The sequence below is a fragment of the Ursus americanus genome, chromosome 1, assembly GCF_024610735.1.
Source record: "Ursus americanus isolate L20-20 chromosome 1, mUrsAme1.1.p, whole genome shotgun sequence".
NCBI lineage: Eukaryota > Metazoa > Chordata > Mammalia > Carnivora > Ursidae > Ursus > Ursus americanus.
In genome coordinates this window covers 63,414,725-63,437,420 of record NC_142127.1, presented here as the reverse complement: position 1 = coordinate 63,437,420, position 22,696 = coordinate 63,414,725, and the positions used below count along the sequence as shown (strand labels likewise).

Genomic DNA, 22,696 nt, shown 5'->3' with positions numbered 1-22,696 from the left:
ACAGTGAGGGTCTAGCTATGTGCTAGTAGAGTTCAGATGTTCTTAGTGCCAGTGGTGGTAGCAGCGGGCATACATCTGGAAAATGGTCAAATCCTGCATAATCTGTGACTTGGCTCCTGCTATGGCCTTGTATTCCAGGCTTGCATTCAATTGTCTCAGTTTCCCTATGCCATTCTCACTCTTCTGTTTAGGTTAACTGGAGTCAGAGTGTGTTGTCTTTTTAGATTAACTGATAATGACATTTTCACTTTTAAATAACTGGTATCCTGTGCCAGATGGGTGATTTTTCTCCTATAGGCCACTATTATTCAGTCTTTCAAGATTTTATTCATTCCTGTTTTTGTCGTATAAGAAATCATTTTTTAAAATCAACCAACGGAGTCTTTCATTGGATGTGAAGATGAGTTTGGATTCTATACCTGTGATAGATAAAAAGTCTAGCGGGTCTGTGGACAATGAAATGCCTTCACTGTATTTTCGTTATCTAAATAAGAGGTTAATTTTTTGTTCAAGAAGTACCAGAAATATATTTTGTATTCTAAAAGAAGGAGTGGTCAGAATCTACATGTTGACCACTACTAGGATTAGTTATGCAATAAAGAATATTTTTAACCATTAGGACACCTTGCAATTTTTGTTTTTAATATATCTTGACTATTTTATTTCCTCCTTTTAAAAGATGGATAGTTACACTTGAAAGTATATTACACTGTATGTTAACTGGAATTTATATAAAAACTTAAAAACATAGAAGATGGATGGCATTGGAAACTAAGAATTTGTTATAAACAAATATTTCCTGAGATAAGAGACTTGAATACCATTACACGTAAAGCTTAACGAGCATTTATACAACTTCAACTACATTAGAGTAAGTACTCTTCTTTAACTATGTTCAAGTAATTGATCTTTTTAACTAGTAAGTTGGACATTTTATTCCAATTATTCATTCTAGTTTAAACAACTGCAAGTCTTCTATAAGATGGTTATTCGTAACGGGAGCCTGATGAGTTGGAATATCAGAATTTGCCAGTATTAGTCGTACACATTAACTCTATCTTCATCTAATAAATAAGGGAGAACATTTAAGCTCTTAACAGAGAGAGGCTAATGACCAGATGAGGTGTTAAATTTCCATTATCAGATCAGCAATTTCCAAGTTGGGAAAAAAAAGGATTGCAAAGATTTAATCATACTCTTCAATATTAAACATATCTCTTGCAAATAGTGAAAGTACTGTACTTGCCAAAAATTCATAATTCAAAACTGGGATTTCCACTTGAATAGAGTTAAATTAAACAAATATTTGATACGCGCTATCCCCAGGTAGGAGGCGCAAAGGACATGGATGAGAGAGAAAGCCTGAACTGGTAATATATTAGAGGGAGGACAATCCCAGAGGAGAAATAATAGTTGTACTTCAGTTGTCCCAGGAATGGTAGTGAGTGGGGGCTGCAGATAAGTTTGGATTGGAAGTTTTATTTCACCTAAGCCTTGATAGGATTAGAAAATAATTGACGCTTTAACACTTTATAGTGCATATTATGGTTTGTTCTTTTCTTTTCTTTCTTTTTTTTTAAAGATTTTATTTACTTTAAAAAAAATTGTTTATAAAAACAAATATCAGTTCCTACCCAACTTACTGAATCAGAATCTGCATTTCATTATTTTTTTTTGAAGATTTTATTTATTTATTCGACAGATAGAGACAGCCAGCGAGAGAGGGAACACAAGCAGGGGGAGTGGGAGAGGAAAAAGCAGGCTCCCAGCGGAGAAGCCCGATGTGGGACTCGATCCCAGGAGTCCAGGATCACGCCCTGAGCTGAAGGCAGACGCTTAACGACTGAGCCACCCAGGTGCCCCTGGTTTGTTATTTTCTATGCACTATGTGCGGTCATTTAATGCTTATACTAATCCTATGAAGTTGGTCGTATTAGAGAACAAGTTTGGAGGTCCTAGCAGAGGAGTGCTATATACTTCTCACATACACTTGACCCAACAACCATCCTCTCCTACCAGGGAAGGTCGTCCTCTCCCACCGAGCACACATGTTCTAGAGGGATGCACATGGAGCCGTGAGGAAAGAAGGGGACATCTGCCTAGCCATCCAGATCAGATGAATCAACCCTGGCAATCAGTGGGGTGGCAGATATCGCAGCCAGAGCACTCTCATATTCCAGGCTGATCTTATGAGAATCACCAGTATACAAATGAAGATATCAAGGTAACAAAGATTAAGAAACTTGCCCAAGGACAGAGAGCTTGTGACAGCTAGCCATGTCAACTGAATCTAGCACTAGTGCTTTTCATTCCGCATTTTATTCTTAGATCACCTGCTCTGCCCACAGCTCTGCTAAGGTGGGTTTTACAGGTCCTGTTTCTTAATCACAAGACGCTGCTTCCCTTCCATGCTCTCAGAGAACAAATATTTTGTGCAAATATTAACATATTTTGTGCAAATGATCAAGCCAGGCCAGTGAGTTTGAGTTAAGAAATACAGTAAGAATAGGCCAGTGAGTGGTGGAGATTAAAGCACAACTGTCATGATCTGGAAAAGAATCTAAAGGGGCCATGATGGCTATGGCTAGAAAATAAAAATGGGCTCAGGAATCTGATGGACAGAAAAAGAGTTCAGAGAAGACAGTAGACCCGTGAGAGAGCTAGTGACATCATGAAAGAGAGAGAGAATGGTTTATCCCATTCCAGGTAACATGTATTCTTATTATACAAGATAGAGGTTGAGTATGTGTCTGTTTCTGTTTGGATTTTATCACTGATTATATCATTTGGGCATCACTGAGAATTTTCATACAAAAGGGTGAAATGATCAGACAGATGAAGTATTATAATAAGTAAGACAGCAGGGGATGTAACGGATTGAAAAGGGAAAAACAAAGAACAAGATACTCATTATAGAAGATAATGGTTATAGTTGAGGTAAAAGTGTAGTGTCATTAAGACTGGATCGGAAAATTATAAAGAAAAACTTGAACTCTTTCATATGTTAATTTATTTATTCACTCATTTCCACATTTGTTTCTGTCCTTCTTTGTCAACATACATTTACTATTATAATGGTTTCTGTGAACACCAAGGTGAACAACTCAGTTCTTTGCCTCAATAAGCTCATCATCTAGTGAAAATGTGTAAACAGATTATTCATAAAAGCAACATACCCAAACTAAGAAAATCTGGGGAACTTTTTAAAAGAAATGGCACTGAATTACAGGTTAAGGTATGGGACAGAAAGGTCAGAGATGTTGAAATTTGGTGGCTATGAGTATGGCACTGATAGCAAAACATACAGAGATGATACAAGACTGATTCATCAACAACTATTTTCTAAGAATCTATTGTAGAAATTGGTTGAGATAGCCTGGAGCACTAATAATCTATCTTTAATTTGTCTTCTGTTGCCCTATGAGACACCTAAGGGAGATGTATGCACAGATTTGGAGGCCTGGTTAATAAACATTATTATTATTATTAGGCTGAGATACAAAATACCTTTGGAAGGCCTATATTAGCTATACAGGGTCAAATGGAGGACTCCATGGCAAGCCTAAAGGCAAGCCCAAGTTCAAGCAGGTAAATGACCATTTTGGCCTCATGTCCATTAATCCTATCCCCTAATGAGAAAAGCAGTTTAGTTGGCAGAAAAGCAAATGAGCATGAGGACTGGAACAAGAAGCCAGATAATTTTCTCCAACACCAAGAGCCTCTTGTGCCAACCCTTCTCAGTCTAGGGTACCTCCAAAGCAGGACCATAGCCCTGGCTGTCTCATCTCACCATTTAGGTGGGAGTGTCCAAACGGAATGAAAGTGGGGAGCAAAAAAGGGATAATGTGATGTTTTTGGCTCCTGGAAGAAAGACTGGACTTAACAGAAACCAAAGAGATTAATAGAGATGAAATCTTATTTCACCAGAAAACAACACTTTAACAGTTTCCCTTTAATAGTTCTTACGTTTCCCTTTAACAGTTCTTACGTTTCAAAAGTGTCTTAACTTTCCAGTATCAAAGAATGATGTGGGTCTCAAAAGTAATCGTTTTTAAATGAGTTTGGAAAATGTTACATACCTTTGCAAGATGCACATTAACATAGAAAAACACACAAAAAAAAGCTCCAATGAAACTTAATTTATTTCTCCAAAATTATTTGATAATGAATCTTATTTATATAATTCATTAACATATTGCAGAAAACACTTTGGGAAATATTGCCATAATGGAAGAGACTACAGACATTTGCCAGGACTTTTCCCTATCCTAGAGTAACATGTATTGTTCCTAAAGATCTTCTGAATCTTCTAAAGATTATGTATTTTCCCAAATATATATTTCATGCTTTATAAATTGGGGGTGAATAAATATTATTTTCTCTGTGATGGACATTTCTTACAGTATCACCATGATAGTCATTGGGAGTAGGTCATCGTGTGGTATTCCCAAAATTATACGGCACAGGTAGCACTCCTTATAGTTCAAAATAAATTCAGTTGCTCAGAATTTAAAAGAGGTCCCCACTGTTCTCAGGGCCAAGATGACCTATAAAGCCATGACACTGGAGCTTGATTGCTTCACTCATAACTTTCACAGGGACAATGATAATTTGGGTTATTCACTGTATTTAAATGTACTTTAAGCCTTGTAAATTAGGAGTTATCCCTCATTGCTTCCTTTGCTAATGTTCACATTTCACACATACACACACATCCATGCACTCACTACTGTATATGTGCATATTTCTTTAAGCATCCAGTCTAATAAAGGTAATTTGACCCTGAGGTATAGGGGATGGTCATTATTCTGAATAATAAATGTAGAATCTAGTTTTTGGAAGTGGTTGGCAGTGGAAAAGCACACATTTTGGAGGTAATAATAGAGCATGATGAGGAAAATGTAATGAGCTATATTTTACTGTAGCCATGATGTTAGCCTAGGTTTCCCAAGTAAAGTAAGCTCCACAAACCAAAAGCACATTCAAAGGGGTAACGTGAAAAACAAATCAAAATAAAACAAGGTGTCACTGGGGGTGAATTTCAGTAAGATGAAGGCCAGGCAAAATTCTAGAGCTGCCTAATGACCAGTTGCTTCTGTTTTACTGATAGTGGGCTTGGGTATAGCTGAAAAAGGGACATGGTGGTTGTCCCACACTGTTCAGGGTGGTAAGAAGGCATGGATGACTGATTTCACAAGATGCGGATATTCAGAAGAACTGAAATAAAAATATTTTAATTTCAGAGTCATGATTTTCTAAGACAAAAATTTTGAAGAAAATGAAAATGTCACAAATTTAAGGGCATGATGATGTTGTTTATTTAACAGGTTGCATGAATTTTCTACCTGTATTTTGAAGACAATCATGTCTGATACCTATAGTTTTGTTTTATGAGTACTAATATGATTAGATTCTAATGTTTATTTATGGCTTCTAAAAACCATACGGGGAGTATCTTTTTAAAGGTCATCCTTTGAATTTTTAAAGCTCTAAAACTTTCAATATTGCGTTAGGGCTTTCTCCACATTTGTCATCTAAATCTTACCTGCACATCCATTTGTCATTTATATATACATATACATGATATCAATTTGATTAATGATCTTCGCATTCTTATTCTGCAGCTTAATGAACAAAATAAGATGATGACAAGGCTCTTGAGGTAGGCATGAGACATGCTAATTACATTTTTTTTTAAGGCCAATGGGACATTTTCAGTCACAGAACTTTCTGGTATTCTAAATGTCTACTATTTTTAATGTTTAATTTTTCAAAGTGTTTCAACTGTGATGATGGTGAAATAATGATAATTACTGCAGTTGTTTTCGTTGACCTAGACTCTGACATTAAATCTATGTATGCCCAACCTCTTAGAGGGAATGTGATTGGAGCATTTATTATCAAGTAAGCAAGGTCATTATTTGAAAAACCAAATAATGTGTAGTTAGATTGTCTATTTTTCTCATTGCTAGATTTAATTTTGTCAAGAAATCATATTCATTTTTGGTGGTTTTTGACAATAATCATGATTATGATATAGTCTTGAAAAACTTTATATCTGAATAGAGTTTCCAATAGCTTATTAAGTATATTCCACAGAAACCTTATGAGGTCAGTATAATTATCCGTCATTTTATGGTGAGCTTATTAGAAAATATTCTCCAAAGTAGCATTACCCTCAAAGTAGCACTGTTATTTTAATATCCACTTTGATAGTAACAGCAGAATCTGTGTTTAATATTATATCCTCAGGCATACTGTACTTAATACATCTTATTGCCTGACACTGTTTTCATTTAATTGCCATAATAATGCAAATGGAAAACAATAAAGACTAAAAGACAAATATATGACCTTCAACATTAAGTATGAGTCCATAAGGAAAATTAGGAATGAGAGGTTATGAAAATATAGTCAATCTGAATCATTTTAGCTAGAAATTATTCACAGGCAGTTAAATTTAACTTATTTTATACTGCCTCAAAATATATGGAAAGGTAATTATTTTTTAAACCTGTATTACATAATTTAGTATGAACTAGTTAATAATATTGTGAAAGACACACTGGAAACCTCTGTATTGTATGATAAATTTTCAAATTTATCCTGCTCCTTGCCATTCTTACACAATCATTAACATGAGCAGGGGCTAGTTGGTTTGGCTTCCTTTTTTTTTCCCCAAGTATCATGCACTCTGAAAATGTATGTATGACATATATGTGATACTTTTTTTCAGTATGATGAAGAATACCTATATTTATACATGCATATATTCATCCTAGATGTCAAAGGTGTATCCATTTTTACTTCACACAAAGTTTAATACTATAATATATATCTGTATGTATATGATCATTTATGTAATATACAATCTGACCCATGTCTTTACTGCTGCTAAAAAAATTCAAGTGAGTAAATCTTTTTCTGTTTATATAACTCTTCCCTATCAAAAAACATTGGAAAACCCATCTATTTTCTTGCCCGAAAGTAATTTCCAATGTTCTCAGTAGAGAACTACATACACCCTTTCTTTACAAGTAATACAATTATTTTTCTAGTTTTCTTTTTTTTTTAAGATTTTATTTATTTATTTCACAGAGAGAGAGAACACAAGCAGGGGGAGTGGGAGAGGAGGAAGCAGGCTCCCAGCGTAGGAGCCCGACGTGGGGCTCGATCCCATAACGCCGGGATCATGTCCTGAGCCGAAGGCAGACGCCCAACGACTGAGTCACCCAGGCACCCCTATTGTTCTAGTTTTCTAACATTTACAATTTTTCATTATTGGAACCCTCCCTTCTTTTTTAAAATTACTGAACCCTTGCTGAGAACAGTTCAGGCCTGAGTCCTTGGAAGACTCCTACCAAGAGGTGTCACTGGAAAAGCATACATTTCTTGGACCACCTCTGGCGGAACTGACCGGGCCAGAAACCATTAGAGGGGGAAAGAAAGAATGGTTATCTATGTACAGAAAGTCTCATTAAAATTAAAATCTGAAAAAAAAACAAAACCCAAGTAATTCATGATCTTCATTGTAATTTAGAGTCAGTTGTATCTTACCGTTATCATTTGTCTTTTACTTCAATATTTTTGCAATGTCTGAAGGAAAACGGTTTTGAACCAAATTATCGGGATGTTATTTTCCAATGTTGCTGTGGGTAGGTAGACAGATTATTATCTGAGGTCACTGTATTTCATTTATAAAGTGCAGGGAGAATGCTTAGACTGTTTTTCTCATATTGTTGGTTTGAGAACTCAATGAGCTAATATATGTTAAAGTTCTAAACAAGGGGTGAAACATGTAAGGTTTTATTTTAATAACTTTTGTATTCAGCAGCAGTACCTATCTATAACTAAATCAATCAAGATAATTGCTGCCAAGTATATAATGTAATAGTGGGAAATGGACATAGCTAATAGCATAGAAATTACATAAAAACACAAAAAAGTGATAAAACAGCCCATTATTAACAAGTAGTAGACTTGTTGCCTCCAACAAGTGATGAAAGTAAGTCTATATTTAAAGGAAGCTGAATAAGTTTAAATTGGTCAGTGTATGACAGGAGGAGTTTAGAAAATTTTATACCTGATTTTGGAAACAAGAAAAAATAAATGTAAATATGTGATCTTACCTAAAATTAAATCTTGTTACATAATCAAAGTAGTAATTATAATTTTAACTAGAACAGCATAGACTCTTTTTTTTCCTTTTTCATCTAACCATTGCTACATCTTCTAATATACTGCGATTGTTGAACAACTATATGTCTATGGTAAGTTAATACAAGTCAAGTATTCTACTTAACAAACTGTGTGATTTTTTTTAATTTGATACAGAAAAAAAAGAGGATCTATTTTTGCCTTTATATAAGTGCATACTCATAGCCATCATAAAATTTCATTAATATACTTCAGGTAATATGATAGAGACTGCTCCCTCACAAAAAGTAACCACCTTGATAATATCCATACAGTTAACTAATCAACTGGTCATTTATTTTGAATCATCCTCATTGTTAAGCACCCCATGGTTAAGCACCCCACGGTTTCATGAAGGACTGTGTAAAATAAAGTATAAGTCATAGTTCTTTTCGTCAATACGAAATTTGGACTTTAAGCATATCCGGAATTAGAAGAACCGATTCAAGACTTAGGCTAACAATGGCACAGGATGTTCTTGGTTTGATGCTTCTTCTCTGTTGCACACCCAAAGGCAAACATAAATAAATAAAACCTGAGCCCATCTAAAAGACATACGAGCCTCAAAAATAAGATAGGTATCTCTGTGAGCCAGTAATAGAACCAGAAATGCAAAGGAGTTAGGGTTAGAAACAAACTGAGGGCTACAGAGGGGAGAGGGTGGGGGAATGGGATAGGCCGGTGATGGGTAGTAAGGAGGGCACGTATTGCATGGTGCACTGGGTGTTATACACAACTAATGAATTATCGAGCCTTACATCGGAAACCGGGGATGTACTGTATGGTGACTAACATAATATAATAAAAAATCATTATTAAAAAAAATAAATAAATTTAAAAATTGTTTAATAAATAAATAAATAAATGCCAGAACAAAAAAAAAAAAAAAAAAGAAATGCAAAGGAGTAAGTGAGGCTGAAGGGTCGGGATCTGGAAACCAGCAGAAGTATATCATGGTTTGGCCCCTTTGGGATAATGGGTATTAAAATATTTAACAAAACATGAGAATTGAGAGTGATCAAAACCAGGCACACTGCTTTATAGCTTAGGTATAAGGTAGCTGGCAGTATGCCACTTATAAAATAAGGCTGCAAAAACATGCTAGTCATTTGTTTTTGTTTAAGATTTTAAAGTAATCCCTATACCCAACATGGGGCTCAAACCCACAGCCCCTTGCATGCTCTACTGATGGAGCCAGCCAAGAGCCCCAACATGCTTGTCATTTTATCTTCTGTCTGCGATTCTGCTGGCTAGTGTGATAGACTGAGAAGGGAGCATTCAGCCCTGAGTCCGTAACTTGAGCTAAGCGCCACCCTGAAGACTGAACCCACAGTATCTCTAATATCCCTGTGGGGCAGGAACCCATAAAGCATACTCACTAGATCTGGTTGCGAACTACAGTGCCCCAGGGATGATTAGAGACAGTTCAGAAAAACTACTCACTATGCAAAAAGAAATGTAGAGTGAGGGTGGGAAAGAAAACAAAATACAATTTATTTCTACTGAAAAACTGAATTACATTTTTTATGTTAATCAAAATATGAAACTACAGACAAAAATATCAAGATTGAAGAGCCACATGATGAGTAATTAGAGCATGCTGAACTTGCAGTGTTCAGGAGGAGAATAAAAATGATTACTTTAGACCTTGACAGAAAAATTTATAGTTAAGAATGTATGTCAAAAACATAAAAGCAACTATAGAAAGAATGGCTTCCAAATATCACAGGGGAAAAGGAAGATACAGAAAACTATTATCAGTTCAATAGTAGACAAGAAAGTAGAAAAAATAATTAAAAGAAGAGGATGAAATCAAACAAATTATAAAATAAGGTTAAGATAATTAAGCCTACATATATTAGTAATCACTTGAGTATAACTATGTTTCATGTACATATAAAGTTAGAAATAAGTGTATTTGAAAAACTAAAGTCATGTAATATGCTTGTTACAAAGCACACATGTAAAACAAAATCATACAAAAATATAAAATTAAAGGAATAGAAAATAGATACCAGTTACCTAATAACCAAAGAGAATTGGTGGTTAAGTATGGAGTCTGGAAATAGATACCCATATTTATGGTAATTTTATATATAATAAGACAATAGAATGAAGATGATGATGGTTGTGGTGAATGTCATTGTGTGCATATCACGTGCCAGGCTTGATAAATGCTTTATATACTTTAGCTGATTTAGTTTTCATGACAACCTTAAGGACTTTAAAAGCTTCTATAAATTATTATGGTGCTTTAGCTGGTTATCTATGGGCACCTTTGTTTTTAGACCTTTGGTATTTAAAATGCAAAAAAAAAAAAAAAAACCCAAAAAACAAAAAAAAACCCTCAACAGCCTATAGAAAACTGGTCTATGAATATGAACAGAAAATATATACATGAGAGGAAAATCAAGAAGCTGATAAACCTGTGAAAAGCAATCCATTTCTCCACTAATCAAAACGACAACTTACTGCTTCATGCTCATCAGTTTGGCAAGAAATATAAAGTTCTGAAAACACAACAGTTGGCAAGGATGGAAAGAAACATAAACTTCTATACAATGTTGAGAGAAGAATAAATTGGTATCGCTGCTCTGGAAAGGTTACAGATTAAATTTACCTTATACCCTACCAAGCAATTCCATTTCCAAGAATACACCCTAGAGAAAGGCTTCCCACATACTAATACGGAAACACATAAAATTTCTCACAAATCAATGGTTTCACCTGGAAATTATTAGAATTAATTTGATGTAGGTAAATCTCAAATGCGTAATATTGATGTGGGAAAAGAATTAAGTTACATAAAGTTGAATGCCATTTACTGAAGTATAAAAAATATGCAAATTAATGCCAAGTATTGTTTTAGAATACCTATGTATTAAAAGTATAAAATCATGACTTACAATACTGAAACAGAAATTCAAGTTAGTGAATACTTCTGGGGAAAGGAGGAGGAGAGAGAATCCAAGAGAGTTGTGCAGAGAGCTTCAATTTTATCTGTAATGCTTCACTCATTTAAAAAAATATGAAGCAAAGACATGAAAACATTAAATTATCTAAAGCTGAGCAATGGCTACATAGATATTTGTTACATCATTCCGCATATCATATTTCCCACTTGGAGTATTTTACAAAACCTTATGCAGTACTGTGGTATAAAATATGGTATAAAATAATGCTTTATAATATATAAGGAATCCAATAATATGATATAGTAAATATAAGAGGCTTGTAATATAATTTATAATACCTTACAATACCTACTTTATACATATGCTCAATGTGTTTCCTTTCTTCCGTTTCAGTATTCTTTGTGACTAGCATATTTCATAGTATATGGTTAGAATTCAGTATATGTTTGCAGAGTAAAACAATGACTAAATATTAAAAATTCTCCCTACACAGTGTATAACTGACTACTAGAAAGACTGCAGTGGGTAAAAAGAAAACACAAATACAAAAATTTGAGATGTACTATAAAACATTATGCATGAAAAAATTTTACTTTTTTGGGGCTTTTCTTAGATATAATGTACTCCAAATGTCCTTGGAAATGTTTACATGTTTTAAAAGTGCGACAAATTATTTTAGACTGAATTAACGATGATTACTAAAAATACAATTAATTTTAAAAGATATGTTGGAGAGCAATCTCAGCACATATGTTTTTCAAAAGTTAGTTCAATAATCTGTGTATCTTTTACTACAAGCTATAAGCAAATGAGAAACTGTTTAATTCCACCTAATAAGCAAGCTCGTTAGGAATTAACACAGTGTAAACAGCGGCTGTTTATAAAAATAAATCCAATAGAGAAGTTTTGAGAACATAATTCAACCCAAATGATAACTTAAATCATATTAGTTATGCAATATAAATAATCTTAAAATTTTACCAAAATTAGGACATTTTCATATTATGATAGTACCTGGGGAAACAGCTAAATAAGATAAGTTCTAATTATTGCTGTGATTTATGTATAATAAGTCTTTTTCTCCTTCCCTGTCATATTAGCCTGGAAAGGAATCTATTTTACTTTGGCCATAATTTAATGTTATCATTATGGTCCTTTGACTTAGAGTTGACCTGAAGCTGAAGTAGGAATTTTACTGTGAGCAAAAGGGTCAGGTATCATAAAGGGGAATGGAGTTGTTTTTAGTACACGGTCAATTGACGTGCTGAAGAGTCAGGGATGCTGCTCTTGTTTAGGTATGGACAGATTGTAGGAGAAGGGAGATGGTGGCTGACATTACTCACAGGTATCCAAAAATGGTATAATATGAAGGGACTGGGAAAAGACATTAACTGTAATTTTTGTCATTTGGAAGAAAACACAATTACACCATGACTAATTTCAAAATGGATTTAAAGTGACTCACAATACTAAATTACAAAAATGACAGGAGCTGACAAAATGGCAAACTGGCACGTCTATTGGTTTATTTCCTCAGACTAAAACTGGACTGTCCCACAACTGAGAAAAAAGCATCTGCGTCTGAGGAACACAGGACTGCAGGAACCCCGTTGGGATACAGAAGGTGTCTGGTCTGGGAGCTCAAGCTAGGGGATGCTGGGTGTCACAATTCACAAATCAGTTAGGGAAAGCTTTTTAAGTGTGCTCTTTTCTGTCCACAACATAGTCCTGGGCAGGTTATAGTCTTTTAATAAATAGCATGAGACTAAATAAATAAATATATACAAACATACTTATAAATACATAAAAAATAAAGTAAAATTAAAAAGTGATAATCCAGCACCACAAGAACTGGAGGGTTACTAATATTTAAAAGGAGCAAAATAAATTTCTTCAAAAAATAGGTTATATTAATAATACAGATGAGGTAAAAGTAACTACAAAGAATGAAAACTACATGGTAAAAGACCATCTTATTTCCAAAGAGAATTGAGTTATAGCAGAACTTGTGGGAAGGGCCATTTTTATTTTTAAAATTAAGAGAGCATTTTCACTGCCAAGTTCCTTGGGCAGATTTTCAATGTATTGCAACATTAAAAGTGGAAGCGCTGGTTTTGACATAATTTTTTTAAAGATATGCCATTACTATTTTATCACCTTGTTGTTCATAAACATCCACAAATATTTGAACTCCCCTCCCCCATTTTCCTTTTTCTTTCTTTCTTTCTTTTTTTTTTTTTTTTTTTTTTTTTTGGGGTAGAGTGTATCTTAGTGAAACTTTTAGGATGAATAACAGCAAAATATCCCAAAATGGTAGCATTAGTTAACCTGTCAGAAGGAGTATTTTAATATTAATTTAAACTTTGACAAATTCTTTCAAAACATATGATTTAATTTTCATTTCATTCCGCCTAAATTGTTTTTTCTGGTAATAATTAGCCAAGTGTTTAATTTGTTTTTTATACTGAGTCTTGGTTTTCTATCATAAATCAAACCACCAACATACAAGTGGACACTAGCTTTGTCTACCTGATATAGGGTATTAATCTAAAATAGTCTGTAAATTATTCAGATACTGTAAAAGCAAGGGTGGAGCTAATTCATGCACTATGGCATATAATAAAGGAATTTTATTTGTCAGAACCTTCTGAGTTTGGGTCTTAAAGTCCTATGATACAGGCTCTGTTGACGCATTAATAGCACAGGATCTGTTTTAAGACTGTACATGCTAGAACACAGAATCTCTTTGTGGAATCAAGGCGAGATCAATGAGCATAGTGAAGAGCTTATTCTATTTTGAGCCATTTTCTTGATGAGAGAGAGAGCTTAGACACAGTAGTGGCATAATTGTGTCTAAAATCTGCATGCTTCTTATGAAAAATATTCAACTGAGTGATTCATTCTTTTTGAGAAAGAAGCCAAATATGATATTAAGGTGATATTCAACATGTAAAAGTATTTATAACCTAGGGGAATAAGGTCTTATTTTCATGGAAATAAATTAGACTACATTTTGAGATTATCTTAAAAGTTTCCAGAATAAATAGTTTAGGACAACTGAATTAGTCTTTCAGGAAAAGATAAAAAAAAAAAAAAAAAAAAAAACAATTATAATGGCAAGAATTACCTGATTTGGCTTTTTCGGTCTAAGGAGATTATGCACTTTATAGTAGATGCAATATAGGAATATCAGAACTATAATGATTTCAGAGAGATATTCCCAAAACTATCAATTTGAATGAAATATCACAAACGCAGCAGTTTACTGGCCCTGGAAACTGAATCCAAAGACTCTCTTTGAAATCTGTTATGATAGAATTTGTTTTATTTTGAATTGCTCACTCACAAAAATTCTAACAATTATTTTTAAATCGCCATATTCAGTTTCATAATATTTTCTTTTCTTCCTGATATTTACATTTTATTTCACAGAGGGTTAAGCAAAATGAAATTCAGGAAAACATGGATACATCTGGGAATTAACTGTGTCATGTCGAAGCATCTAAGTCAACACTATCCTGGGTAAATGTGAGTTCTTCAGTTAATTTACTGAAGGATGCTGTCTCCCCCAGAGTAAAAGAGCAATCAGTGCCCAGGTAACAGAAATATACTGTATAGTTTTTAATCTCTGAGTTGACTGCTTCTAGATGATTTACGCCATGTGACATAAATTTGCCTTGTTAGAAAGACAGGATGTGTGAGAAGAATTTGTTAGTTTTACCAAGGACTTCACACATTTCAACTACGGCCAGTAGAAAATGATGATGTCTCCATGACAACCTCTGTTTTAGGCAAAGATGATATTAAGAATATTTTACATAAGACCCGGTTGACTATGAAAGGCTACACTGAGCTAAGAGTTTGTAAACCGGTCGTTTGTGTGAGCTAGGTAAACAACGCCCTGTAGTGAGACACTGGCTTGCTTTCTTCAATCAACTATTGAAAGTTTAAAACTAATATGTTTTTGAGAATCTAGAGATAGCCCATCAGGTCTTTTCATGAGTTTTCCTTTCAAGGCAGTTAGTAGGAATTAACCCTGAGCTGCATAGATTCCAAGATATACAGGAGTTGATGTGGGACATTTAAGGTAATCTAGACTCCACAAGTAATACTGTTTTACTGCCAGAAACTACAGAATGTTTGCAGTTTTGAAGAAGAAACATCTATGTTCTCCAGGCTCAGTGCTTCAGCTCTAGGTGTACGAAACTTTAATAACATACTTTAACCACCACAGAGAGCTCAATTTCTTACTTCAGTTCTGTTGTGAGTAAAGGATACAACTTGGCAATGTTTTAGAGTTTCTGACTTGGACTGTGAGGGACAAATAATTTAAAAGCATACTGTCCTCCCTGGAACCCTCTATGGACTGTATCTTTTGAAACCGCAGCTTCTAATTTGTTTGGCTACTTTTCCATGTCGTATGGCTCCTGCACTAAATAAGCCTTCTTCAAGAGGGGATGAACCCAGGCGCCCCTATCCTCCACTTCACCCCACACATTAGAACATGTGGGAATTAAAGTGAGACCTGAGATTAGCAGATTACAGAGCAAATCACCCCCCTTGCTTCTAATCTACAGGCCCGAAGACCCCTCACTCTGTATTTCTATTTCACTTCACCAGAATTTCTGTAGCCCAAGAGCTGTGCTGGTTTTGCCTGAGGGTGAAGAAGCCGAATAAGGGTTATAACTAAATCTCTTTTCAAATGAGATATTGGAGGAACTTTGTCCTTCCTTTCCTCATCTTCTTCTTTTACACCAGATAATAATATAACCCTGTCGGCCCTGATAAAGACGCAGTGCCTTTTACTTTAATCTAAAATGATTCTTAATGCAATGACTGAGTAGTGTCATAGGGAAGGCACTTTGGAATTTATGGCTGTATTCTTTGATTCATCAACTTCTAGCTGTGACATTGATTGATGTTTATAAAATTCCTAAGCCTCTACTGGCAACTATGATTATTATCTTAGAACATATAATCAAAGAAGTGTGGGTGAAATTATGTAGGAAGGAAAAAAATTCTTGACTTTTTTAAAAAAATATGTTAATAATAGCAATTATAAATTCAAAGGAAACATTTGAGCAAATAGAATTCCTTATCTGATGTTTTTAAACCAAAAGTTTGTCTCAGTTATTTATTTATTTTTTGTTTGCTAGTGTGCCAAGTTGGCTCCCTGGTTGTATTTTACTTAGTACAATAATAGATCATTTTTTGACCGACTCTGATTATCATTCCACATGGCAACAGCCGTGAAGCTATAGTCTAGTATTAAGGATCTAGTCATGTTATATTTTTAGAAGTTCTAAGACACAGCATTGAGGCATTAACTAAACATCAATCATTTTAAAAGTTGATAGTCATGTTAATGGTAATCTTAATAGAGTTTGTCCTTTTAAAGACACGCTCATGATCATATACGTTCCAGATGTTAAAAGCACAGCTCTCAGATAAATATATTGACAAGGGAATTCCAACAGCCATAAAAATGTAAGGCCCTGATTATCACCCAAACAAACTAAATTCTGCACTCAGTTAGGTCATTTGTTTTCCTGTTCAGTCATTCCAGAGTCCGAAGCCAAGTAGCTGAATGACATTACAACACAGCCATACAATTATAGTCAGTCAGAACATTCCTGAAACAATTCAGTAAAAATCTATTTGTAGAAACTGTAACAAAGCATAATTATATTGAATTTTTAAAAAGGTAGACTGTAAACTTTAACTTTTCTGTTCGCTTTCAAATTGCTGCTTTAACAGATGCACTGTAACTCCAATCCTCTGGGGAGGGGCTGGTACTCATGGTTTATAGCTGGGATCTGTTTGTTAGTTAAGACCAGACTTGAGATATGCTTTGGTTGCAAACTCTCTGCATTCCAAGCCCTCAATTAAAAATACTGGGGTAACTCTAGAAAGTCCTGTGACGAACTGGGCAAAGCTGTGAACTAGCCTCTCCTGCTGATGTTCCAGATTACCCCCAAATGGTCAGACTATTCTGCACTTCAAAGAGAAAAATGCCTAATTCCTTTCAAGTAATAAGCATTTTCCCCATCTATCACCACTTTCCTTATTCCAAAGATTCTGATTAGCTCTGGAAAGGGAGAGAAGAGCTATCTTAAATTATCACCCTCTGGGACTTTTATAAAAAGTTAATACCCACAGGGTAAATTTCAAACCCTATAAACCAAGAGCCCTGAAAACTGGACCTAACCCAGAGTCTTGTAGTTTGGAATGTGGAGGCCACTCAGGTGACTGGTGGTGTTACTTTTACAAAATTCCTTGTGAAAGAATCAGAGTAACAAAGCAGGAGGATGGGAGTGCCAGACTACCAGGGTTTTCAAGTATATTAGATTACAATACAATCCATGTTATTTGTGCTGACCCAGAAAGAGGAAAAAAAAAACCACAAATGTGGACACAAAAGATAGATTACAAACCAGAAACATCCAAAACTATAGATGATATAGACACATTTTGTGGGGGGGGGGGGTGGGGGCGAAGCAAGAGAAGCAAGTGCTGTTGGACTAAGGGAATTAATGGAGAATAGACATGGAGAGGAGGCAGACAGTACAGTACAGGATGAGTTTTATAGACACTTTTTGCCTTCAAATTTTTATTTAAATTCTAGTTAGTTAACGTATAGCGCAATATTGGTTTCAGGATACAGGCTCTTATTTAAGCCTGAATTCCACATCCCTTTCTTGGGAACCCTCTATGCTTCCTGTAAGATGCCAGTGGCATATGCTCCCAGATTTTATGGCATTTGTTAGACTGCCAGGGTTTGAAACCTGGCCTGGTCACTCACTAGTTACGTAATCCTTTGTCAAGAATTTTAAATAATTCTATATAGAAACTTCAGACATTTAGTTTCCTTATCTATGAAATGGACCAAATAGTAATGTGTTTTATAGCATAATTATAAGTGTTAAATGAACTGTTAATATAGGTAAAACAGTGCCTGGCTCATCATAAGTCCCCAATAAGTTGTTGCTATTATGTTTATTACTGACTTAGATGTTAGGGAAAATGATAGGTACTCACTGATACATCATGAATCAATATCACCAAATATTTTCCAATCACATATTATTTCTCAAAAATCTTGCTTTGCTTATTCTATAATAATGAGATTGATGTCCATTAAGAACATTAGGTGATTCATTAAGAATGCTTATTTGGTATCTATTAAGGAATGCATTGTGCAAAATATGAGGGGAAGACTTAAAAAATGAAAAAAGAAATAATACCCAAAGAATCTGTTATATCTTGTCATTTAAGAACCAATCATTATTTTACACAAAAACTATTAGTGAGAATTATTCTATGCAATAAATACAGAGAAGCTTTATTTCAGATATATGATATTAGAAAAGCAAATTTCAGCGTTAGATGGATCTATTCTTGAAAATGTACAGATTTTCTCAATTTATTTTGTCCCACAATGTTTCACAGAGTTCAAGATTTGTAGTTCATCCATTTTCAGGGTTCACTAACTATGTGGATTCATTAAGGAGATAATACAGTAGACCCATAAGTAAAGTCTTGAAGATAAGTCTTACTAAAAAACGTAAGGAATTCACACTATTTCGTTGGAGGAACTGAGACTACAGTATGAATTAAGAAGTAAACAAAGATTCCTTCTACAAAGATTCCTGATAGCCAGTCATATTACTTCACTGAGAATTCAACAAGAAGTCAAGCTTTGTTTAAGCATCTGTATACAATAAAAGTCAGTAATTGTCGTAATATACTACTCACCGTCTAGGGAATTTGATCGTATCTCTGAGAGCAGTTTCTTTTAAACATAAGAATAGATTACTGAGAATGACTAGAACTACTTTCGGTTCAGAACTAATGAATTCATCAATAATCAGGATGTTTTCAGTAGCCAATGACTAAAAACCTGATCTGAACTTGCCTAAATAATTTACTGGTTCATGTAAGTGAAGCAGGTCATGCAAGACTTAGTATCACCAAGGGCTCACTTTCTATCTCTGTAGTTTATCTTACCTGGTGATCCCAGCCTTCCAAGATTTCCATTTTTCTTCAGTATATTCAGGATGGAAGAAAGAGTGAATTTCTCCACCATTCACAGAAAATCTTTTGGTTTCAGTCTGATTGCAGCAGCGTAGGTCAGATGCCTCAACTGAACCAATCACTAGAAACAGGAAAAGAAGTGCTGATTAGCTTAACTCAGGACACTTGTTCTAAAAATGGAGCTGAGCAGATTCAGTTTCCCTAGAAGCACACCTTCATCAAAGAAAAATCTGGAGCCATTGGAGAAGTGTTGAGTAGATGCCTAGAAAGTACTAACAAATGCTCCATCCAGGTCCTTTGATGAAGAAATAAATTTTTATCTTTGGTAATTTTAGCAATTTCTAACTAAATTAAATTAAAAAAAGAAAAACTAATCCCCCCTCTTGCCACAAAAGTATATTGATATGCTCCATGATTATACTCTAAATCTGTGATTAGCTAGAGGATGGAGTAGAAAGAACCCTAGAGATGTTATTAGGAGAACTGGGGCCCAGCTTTGCTTCCATTACTTGCTAATAGTTAAAACCCTGCAAGTCACCTAATTTTTCTAATCATTGGTTTCTCATTCTAAAACCGATATCAGATTTTACCTTTATCTCCTTGGCAGAGTTGTATTCATAAAAAGAGATAACACATAAGAAATATTTTGTGAAGTAGGTAATGTTATATAAAATAAAAAGTATTGTTCTAAACATTAGGTTTTTTTGCCATGTCTGGTCTAACAATTGTCCTGAAATGGATCTTTTTAAGAGCTTGCTGCATTAATATTTAGAGCTTGTCAAGGTTTTATTGCCTATAAGTTCTTGGAGATACTTGCTTCCATAAATGAACTCCACATGTAGGTTACTAAATTTATTATGTTGCTGTTAGTCTTATTTCATATATTTATAATTATTAAAGTACTCTTGAAAAGTAGGCTCTATATCTCCTCTTTACAGGAAATTTTTGTACCTAATCTTGCACCTTGATTGCTTTGTTCTTTCTGTTAGGTTTGAAATATTAGCAGAGTGGGAAAGGATAGAGGAGGGATATGTGTTCAATAAAGGTTTTTCCATAACTCAGAGCTCAAGAACGGAATCAATGTCATTGTCTAACTGAAGGTCAATCTGAAATAATTCAAGGGAAGGTAATGAGCCATCTTAGATTGCTATTCAAATACAAATTATCTAGTTTGATAAAGCTATACCATTTGTATTAAATCATAAGATAATTCTGTTATTGCAAATATTAATTTTAGAAAAATATTGCTTTTTGATCTTTCTGGGCATTAAACATATTTCATTCTACTAATTTAAAGGATTATTTTTAGAATTGCTATTGTCAGCTGTTAAAATGGTTTAAGCCTAAATGTCCATTTGTGTATAATCACATATTCCCCATTGCCTCAACACCTATCCCAATGAATTCAGAAGAAGTTAAAGTATAAATCTTTAGTAGTATGAAGTTATTTTAAAACAGAAATTTTTGTTCCCACCACCCTACATTAGCTTACTTCAAAGACACTAATGCTGGAATTTATTCATTCATTGTGTACTTAAACTCTATTATGTAAAAGGTATTGTACTAAATGAATGTAGATACTAAGTTTCATAAGAAATCATTCATGCTTTTATGGTTAATGGTTTTAAAATCGGGCACAGATATGAGACAATCATTTTCAAGATATGTGAAATGAGTGGTAGGTAAGTACTGAGGAAGTGTTTGACAAACACTGAGGGAGAACACATTATTTCCATCCTTAGACGGAAAGGGCACCTGGGTGGCCCAGTCGGTTAAGCGTGTGCCTTCAGCTCAGGTCATGATCCTGGGTCCTGGAACCAAGCACCATGCTGGGCGTCCTGCTTGGTGCGGAGCCTGCTTCTCCCTCTCTCTCTGCCCCTCCCCCCACCTCTCCAGCCCTCTTGCGTTCTCTCAAATAAAGAAAATCTTTAAAAAGCGAACAAACAGAAGATAGAGCTCATGCAGATGGTAGACATTTAGCTGGGAGATTTACATGCAGAAATCTAAGTGGAAAGTGCATTCTCAGCTGAGGGAATGTTATGAGCAAACCTGCAGAGGCAGGAAAATATGAGTGTTGCTGTGGACTCACCAACTGGTGGCCAGCTGGCTTAATTTGGCCTGCAAAGATGTTTTGTTTGTCCTGTATCATAATTAAAATTCTCTAGAATTGTTGCCAACATTAAAATCAGGGAAATTATGGGCTTCCAGTTTCCTGTGAAAAAGTGAAGATTTACCTACATTCCACATTCCAAAATTCCAACAACCCCACTCAGCAATTATTTGAAGCTGAGAAGCTGCTGCTTTGCTCAAAGGGAAGGAATCACCTTGTTTTCCCGAACAACTGTCTTCTTCATTCATTAAGGTTACTTGCTCATCCCTGTAATTGAATTAGCTTCCCCTAGCCAGTATCACAAGGTTAATGCTGTGTAGAGTTGTTTGACGTCTCTGTTTCAGAATGTGTTAAAATGTATTGAAAATAACATATGTCCTGTGAAGAAAAATATCTTGAAATCTTTTTGGTAGGGAGATTAAAAATGAGATCTTCTTCACATATAATAAAATTTGTATTTTAATTTATGTTGTGCTATATCTACTAATATCAATATCACTATTAACTTCAGGAAATGTTTTCAGGATGTCAACAATTCCAGATCTGAAGACTGAATCTTCAGGTTTGAGATATTTAACCAACTCCCTGTGGTGAATACTAAAAATTGATTGGTTGAATATGTGTTTAATGTGAAAATAATGGGTAAGCTATGCTTTTACAATCCAAAATTTGGATAATATAAAATGATAATTGGGAGTTCAATATATTCTCAATATTTTTGGCTCCCCATTCCAAAAAAAGTACACTGCTATTTGTCTCTCATTTTTTAGCATCAGGAGATTAGGAAGAAATTTTGACACAATCCTTTCCAGGATAAACTGTGAGGAACTGGTCTATATTTGGTCAGTGTTGTCTCATGAATAGACTCAGATGGAATTTTATGCCTGTCCTTTTAAATCTGCACAAAAAAGAATAGTGGAGAGTTCAGCCTGGGCTAAATCTAATGGATTGGTAACCAAATGTCAATTCCACAGAAATGATTAATAAGGGTTGAACGGGTGCAAATAATATAATTGTATATAATCATATCTTGCAGCCAATAAGTAATTCTACTACTGCCTTAGAGATTTTAATAAATAAGAGTTTAAGGAAAAATGTTCTATTCCTCAGTATTCTTTTTCTTTTAAAAAAATATTTGTAGAAGATCAGATTTCTCTATAATTAAAAATTCTCATAGTTCATTTAAGGCAGTGTTTTATACACTACTTTTAAAAAACCAAATCTGCTTAGTTGAAAAGCTAAGCTTTTTATCTTATATATGAGTTTGATTCTTCTCAAGTTCAAATGTATATTTAGATCACGTGTTACATTCGATATGTAATCCAAGGGACAACTACTTAGAGTAAATGGAGTATTAGTAATAATTAGCAATTGGTCATAATTAGCAAAAATATGTAATTAGTAATATGCTTAGCTCTACATAATTCATAATGTATTTTCA

At 34.5% G+C, this 22,696-nt stretch overlaps 1 long non-coding RNA gene across 1 annotated transcript in view; it reads right to left on the bottom strand.

Annotated features, from left to right (window-relative positions):
• LOC148110776 (uncharacterized) overlaps positions 1-22,696 on the bottom strand; it is a 497,911-nt gene that overhangs the window by 107,312 nt on the left and 367,903 nt on the right. The window contains exon 8 of the long non-coding RNA XR_015724380.1: positions 19,119-19,266. This is a non-coding gene — a long non-coding RNA (uncharacterized LOC148110776). The remainder of the gene's footprint in view (positions 1-19,118; positions 19,267-22,696) is intronic.